The sequence below is a fragment of the Amphiura filiformis genome, chromosome 20 (genome assembly GCF_039555335.1).
Source record: "Amphiura filiformis chromosome 20, Afil_fr2py, whole genome shotgun sequence".
Classification (NCBI taxonomy): domain Eukaryota; kingdom Metazoa; phylum Echinodermata; class Ophiuroidea; order Amphilepidida; family Amphiuridae; genus Amphiura; species Amphiura filiformis.
In genome coordinates, this window is record NC_092647.1 from 22,601,570 (window position 1) to 22,609,251 (window position 7,682).

General features: G+C 36.9%; 1 non-coding gene across 1 annotated transcript; it reads left to right on the forward strand.

The window, feature by feature from the left end:
• The first annotated feature begins 3,790 nt into the window (after positions 1 to 3,790).
• Positions 3,791 to 3,873, forward strand: Trnal-cag (transfer RNA leucine (anticodon CAG)). Its single transcript has one exon. It is a non-coding gene; the product is annotated as a tRNA-Leu (tRNA).
• Positions 3,874 to 7,682: the final 3,809 nt, after the last annotated feature.

Sequence of the window (7,682 nt, forward strand, 5' to 3'; positions counted from 1 at the left end):
GGTGTGTTGTATAAACAAAATGAAGCGGTAGACCTATACTATAAAGAAAAATGAAATTAAAATGACAAAAAAGGCACGATTAATTAGGCCAACGGGTTAAATTAACTAAATGAAACGGGAACGAAACAAAGAAGGAAAGAAACTAATCAGGAAATGTAAGAAAAAAAAGAAGCTATAATAATGATAACAGAATTAAATAAAAAAACATGGAAACGAGAAATCACAAGCAGCAAATAAAAAATGAAGCTAAAAGGGAAATGTAACAAATAACAGATTTAGAAAAAAATGGGAACGGGTTTAAATAAATAAATAACATGGAAACGGAAAATCAAAATGTATCTTTTCGATGATTCTACCTGTCCAGTAATTCTTCCTGTTATAGTGAACGCTCCCATTTACTCATCTAGCGGGGACCCGCGCGAAGCGCGGGTATCCCGCTAGTCTTACTATAAATAGGGGAATGTTGTATGTGTGTCCACGCAAAAGCTCCGCCAGTTTCGATCCAAATGTCGCCAAATTCATACGGAAGATCGATGAATATACGGGAACGTGTTTAAACTTTATTTGGTTGAAAACGGTCAAGAATTGGCTGCAAAAACAGTGAAAATATGGGTAAAACGGGTTTTTTGTTATGAAAATAGGTTGTCAGCCTACGCGTCACTGCAGCTGGCCGGCAGCGCGTCGGCGCCTCGTGCGTAATGCGCACTACGCCAATGGGCGCGTAAACGGCGCAGAGCCACGCGACTGCGAGCCAGAGACCAGTGGACATGATAATACGGAAAGAAGGAAAAATAAAGGACAAAAAGGTACATGGACGGGTCACGGGATACCGGGTGAACACGTCCGCAGACACGCTATGAGAGGACGTAATAAATACGGGCAAAAGATGTGGTTAAATAACGGGTTAAATAAATAAATAACATGGAAACGGAAAATCACAAGCTAAGCAGAACAAACTAAAAAAGAAAATGTATCGAAGAGACAGATTTAGATAAATAAAAATGTACCTTTTCAATGATTCTATCTGTTCAGTAATTCTTCCTGTTATAGTGAACGCTCCCATTTACTCATCTAGCGGGGACCTGCGCGAAGCGCGGGTATCCCGCTAGTATCAAAAATGTGAAAAATGTGAAAAATATCAAATTTTAATAATTTGTCATAAAATTTGTATTATATCGAGAATTTCAAAAAATGAAAATTATTTGACATCAGAAAGACATTCTTCGTATTCAGAATGCAATTCGATATGTTTGATGTGCTCTCATGTCCCACAAAAAATGCTGTCGAAACGCTCAAAACGCTCATTCCAGATCCCTTAAAGAAAGGTAAATAGGGTGGATTAACACAGGGACCATTAACATAATGAAATTGTGCTGAACATTATACAATTTATCACAGAATTATCGATGTGATTTGGAGAATACTTTGTTTTGACATAATCATGATAATGCCGAATTTAAGTATAAGACATGATGCAGTCATGTCTACAGTAGAACTCATCTCGACCTTTGCAGGACTTAACCCCATTAAAAGCTATTAAACCAAGATAACACTCATTGAAACAGCTCAACTGATTAAATCGGATCTTCTCTGGTTGTGCACAAGTGACTGTTTTCATGTGCGATATCGCAATAAAGCTGGTATTCATAGCTTCAGTTGGGTAACCGATTATAAAGGAAACGAAAGGAAACAATGTTATGTGTGGCTTTGTTCACGAAATCAGACAATGGCGTGCTTTTTGTAAACCAGCATTCTTGAAAATGAGCAACATAATGATTTTTGACTTAACACGGTTTGGAAATAATTTCTTCATATTTTTGGTGTTATCTGTCGTTTACATGTCCTTCCTAAAACACAAAAGTACGACCCTCTCCAAACACCTAAATTAGCTAAAAATTTAGGACATGTTACAAAACTATATTGTCTAGAATTTTAGAAGAGTAGGCCTACTTTTAATATTGGCCGGTTATTTTTCACACAGCGACGTTAACTAGGCAATGTACTATTACCTATAACATTAACTAAAACACCAAAGTACGAATATTTCCAAACATCTAAATTAGCTAAAAATTTAGGACATGTTAAAAACTATATTTTCTAGAACTTTAGAAGAGTACTTTTAATATTGGCCGGTTATTTTTCACACAGCGACGTTAACTAGTCATATCCCCTTACTGTTAACGTAGGGCTATTTGTAAAGGTCACGCGTCAATGGGAAAGAGCACTGTGTATTGTGTATATAGGAAAACGGACAGTAACTGCAGTATGATAAGCACATCAGCAATTCTTCTCGTTTCAGTAATCGCTCTCAACTAACGGAGGCCCGCTAGTTGAGAGCAAGTTGACAGCTATTTAAGCGCTAGTTGAGAGCTAGTTGAACGGAGGAGCGCTAGTGTATAATCAGGAAAGTTGAATGGCGGGAATTACGTTGAATAAAACTATTATGTGTTCACTCGGGGTGTAAAAGTATGTACACACACCAACGCTAAGATAACACGGAACACGCTGAAAGTTAGTGCAGGTGACTGGAGGTAGATATTATAAAGAGCTTTGCTGCAAAAGCCCTTACAATAATAATTACATTTGGAAAATAAGGGGGAATTCAAAAAGTTTGAGCGGACGCGAGGGAACGCAAATATTTTTTGTCGATTTTATACACTGATGCACATTTCATGCGAGATGGGGTATGCACAGGGCTAGGTTCTATTGAACTCAATTTGAATGATAGACAAATACTTAGGCTACAGTGTCATCTTAGGCACACACAAGCGTGTTGAACTTCATAAAAGGTATTCCTGAACCCGGTAAGTCAATATTAAAGTCGTGTCTAATGATCGAGATTTATAAATAGTGTACAAATAAATAATGCCTAGATCAAGTGACACACACGCTCACACTGTTTTATGCATACATGTTTAGGCCTACATATGTATTTGTCTCTTAATCTTGCTTTGCTGTCTACACGAGTGTGAACTTTATTTTAGATCTTCTAAATATTCACAGGTCAAAGTATGATATAGCCTACAAGACAGAAAAATATGACGATTTCGAATTTTTTAATTTTTGGTATTTAATTTGTTATTTATTCTTCATTTTATTGCCCATTATTTTTTGTATCTTTTCCTTATTTTCATATCACTCAAATAGGCCTACACCTCACCCAACCCAAACCCCAACAACACACCCATTAGGCTTAATAATGCACCCCCACCACATGTACCCCAACACACCAAAAAGTAAAAACTGCTATCTACTGAAGATAGCATACCGCAGCTTCTTATTTATTACGATATTGCTGTATATGCTTATTTATGATATTGCGCATGTATCGCGTCAATTGATTGACTCACATTTTCTCCGTACATCATACAACTTAGTACGGATGAATCGGTGAATTTATTGCAAAACTGGAGAACTAAAATTATAAAGTAGGCCTACATGTGCAATAGAAGAGAAATTTTTAGAAACAATCTGAATCGCTGGCTGGATGTGCCCGCTTAGAATAAAAAGTTCATAATCATAATTATATGATGATATTGATCAATTTTATAAACACGATAAAAGTCACAAATACTAGTGAATACGACATTTTTTCTCACAGCTTCAAGATTTAAAATGTTTGTGCTTTTAACTTTTCTGTTCACCACCAGACGAAAACGGACTAGGCCTACTCATGCACACCAAATGGGGCGATTGTCCATGTTGTCAGAGTTTGTGCAATCACTGCATACACCAGGAGAGCAAATACGTATAGGTACATTACTATTGAGTGAGACGTGATTATATAGGAGTCAGGATGGCCGAGCGGTCTAAGGCGCTACGTTCAGGTCGTAGTCTCCCCTGGAGGCGTGGGTTCGAATCCCACTTCTGACAAATGTTTTGAACCTTTTTGACACTTTATCACCCGTAGATGGGGAGGGGGTGGGGGTAAATACCCCAATACTTTACCAGGGGGATGGTCCCCCAATGTTGACGCCGCGCCTGTATGTGGGTTTCTGACCAAATTAACCTCAAAAGTTATATTTTTTTGTATTTAATTTGTTATTTATTCTTCATTTTATTGCCCGTTATTTTTGTATCTTTTCTTTATTTTCATATCACTCACATAGGCCTAAACCTAGACTACCCCGTAGTCCACTTGCCCATTGTACATACTCTGGATATTGTATTTAAGCTTAAAACTCTGATTTAATTAATGTGTGCACAATTGATAGATTTTCACATCTGATCAGTCACCCTACTCCCTCTGTTTGTTAGCTTCCCAAGTGGACTACTGACATTGCCTTGCGGTTAAGATTTTTAACACGGGACTCTATGGAGAGTTAGGCCAATTTCTGGCCTAACTAAAATTGGCCATGATGTAATGCATCTTTAAATGGATCTGCCTTGTGATTGGTCGCCCATACCTCGCTATGGTTTAAATCGTCTGGGCCCGCGCCATTACCATTAACTACACAGTAAACAACTGTCTGTGGTATTTGCGGCACCTTTGTGTTAACGCGAAAGTTAATCTCTCATCAAACATCTAGCGCGTACTTGTGGTTAATGGACTGATAAACAAGTATGCTTGACAGTGTGTTTTTAGAGAGCAAAGTCCAGGGGGTAAAGTTCTGCTTACAATTCAAAGTTCATAGTCGAAATTTCGGGGTTCGCTATCAATAAACTGGTTGATTCCAAAATCAGAATAATTGTTCAGTATTTAAGTGAGCCGTTATAATTATGCAAGATAATGTTGCATTCAATTACTTTTATTTTCACTAATCGTCTGATATTTTTAACTCTTTATGACCATTTTACTATTGAATACTTTAATTTTAATAAACATCAGTATAATTTTGAGTTCAACGAAATGGGTTCATCATGACTAATAGTAACATATTTTTAATAAAATTCGACTATGGCATAGTCTAGCCTAAACCCCACCCAACCCAAAGCCCAACAACATATACCCATTAGGCCTAATAATACACCCCACCACGCGCCCCAAAGCTGCTATCTACTGAAGATAGCATATCGCAGCTTCTTATTTATTACGCCATTGCTGCATGCTTATCTGCATGCACACCACTCTTCGCCATACATACATTCTCCCAGCCACATTTCCCTAACATAATATGAAATTTAAAAAAAAAAAAAAAAAAATTATTTTTGCAGAGGCGCCAGTGGGGTTCGAACCCACGCTGCACTGAGCAGTGCTATACAGTATTGACATAACACCAGTGCCTTAGACCGCTCGTCCGTAAAGGCTTGATGGTGTCATGATGAAAATTTAAAAATATAATCGCAACTTCATTACTTCAACATACCACGTGACAAGCAAAGACAGAAAACGTACCATATTTTGGAATTTTATTTGTTTAAAAACATTAATGTGTATTAATAGCGCTCAATTGTTGATAACTGCGTGTTCTAAACGCATCCCAAAAAGAAAGTATCCAGTTTAATTTTCGTCCATAAATCAAAGATGGGGTCTTTAATCAAGACCTACCAAATGTATGTTACAGATGACTTTATTCCGCACAGTTTGATATCTCATTTGTCCAAATCGATGCAGAATTGATGACACAGTGATCTTTTAAATGCAATCACCCCAATTTTAAAAGTTGCAATAATCCCTATTGATGTGGTTTCTTGCTTCTCAAGATTCTTGATAAAGGTACACAATAACAGAGACGGTCTAAGACTGTTTGACTTCATGTGTTTTATTCAATACAGATACTCTTTTACTCCTTCCTCAATGTTTTACCCTTCACACTTCACAGTCAATATCTGCTATGTCCTCCTGCTGCATCAATGACTGTCAGACTTTTGCGGCGCATGCTCTTGATTTATCGCTACCCATATTGAGTAGCAGGACCAAATCAATAGGAATTTACTGCAACTTTTAAAATTGAGGTGATTGCATTCAAAAAGTAATTGTGTCATCAATTCTGCATCGATTTGGACAAATGAAGTAACAAACTGTGCGGAATAAATGTATCTGTAACATACTTATGGTAGGTCTTGATTTAAGACCCCATCTTTAATTTATAGACCAAAATCAAACTGGATACTTTCTTTTTGGGATGCGTTTATATACAATAAATGAGCCTACGCACAATAGTTTTTTCATACATTATATCGATTTTGACTCGCACGTGCTCGCCGTATACTAAAAGTATGTCGGTGTGGCGTGGCCTACCATTTTTCTTGTAGCTTTTTGTATACACGTCGATGTTTTCATCATTTATACAATAAATCCACATTCGACCCCCAATTTTATTTCAGGAAATAAAACATTAGATTACCATAAAAACGAAACAGTAATCATTGGTTGGGTCTAATGTCATTCTTACATGGGATTTTCAAAGTTTTTTCTATCGTCATTCTCGCTAATTAAAAAAATATTTTGGCGTATATAAAATTGAAATAAAATTCTCTGCCTCATAAACGACATCAAATGTGCCACAATTGGGTATCACGAATCGTTATATATGATGTGCAGTTAATATTCATATTTTCTTTTATACAGAGGATGCTTCAGTTTTGACAGGAAAAATATTTTCTTGAAAACCCTCTCACTCGGTTATTTCAAAACGGTAACCACGCTTCCCTAGAATGTGCAATAAATTAGCATTAAATTTTTTCTTATTCTAACAGCAAGCGTTTCTAAAATGCAGTATGGCGAAATGTGGTGTAATCTGCATGCATGTATCGCGTCAATTGATTCATACTGCAGTTACTGTCCGTTTTCCTATACACAATACACAGTGCTCTCACCATTGACGCGTGACCTTTACAAATGATCTACGTTGGGAGAATGGGCACTTGCCTAGTTAACATCACTGTGTGAAAAATAACCAGCCAATATGTTAGGTATTCTCCAAACTTCTAGCAAAGAGATTTCTCTAACATGACCTAAAATTACAGCTAGGTTAGATGTTCAGAAATAGTCGCACTTTTGTAAAATATGAGTGAGGGCAAGGCATAGCTAGCCAACTCCCCGTGTTAATTGAATGGAGATTTGACCGAAAATATTGGTATCGGACCGCTCACTTCTGAAGGATGCCAAAAAAAAAAACGGTACAAGCTACATTTTAACTATTCTCTGGCAATCATCATGATGAGTTTCTTATATAGTAAGCCGAAATTGGGTACTGTAGGTGATTGACAAATGGTCGCACTTTTCTGATAAATAAGTGACAGTGAACATGAAATATCAGCGCCCATAAACCCAAGTTAGTAGCTAGTTAGTGGAGGCCGTCACGGGACTGATTATTGATTATTGAAGTGCCTTATTAATAGATACGCACGATTTAGGGCAAGAAAAACAAACCGGGACACTTTTGGAGACATCATCATCATCATCATCATCATCATCATCATCATCATCGACATCATCATCATCATCACTTTCTACATTTTTTCTAAACAACATAGGGCCTACCGTTTTAATAAGATTTTTTCTTGAAATGCATGTAACTATAATTATTGTTTAGAGCGTGATGAAATAAAACATCACGATTTTCATCACAAAACAAAGTAATAGGCCTACAAAAGAAATACATTTTTCAAGAGTGATTGAATAAAACATCACGATTTTCATCACGGAACAAAGTAATACATAAGACATCGTTTGTTTGATTGCAATCAACCGCGACAGTTCGTCTCACACACATAACAATGCACTGCGATCAAATAGG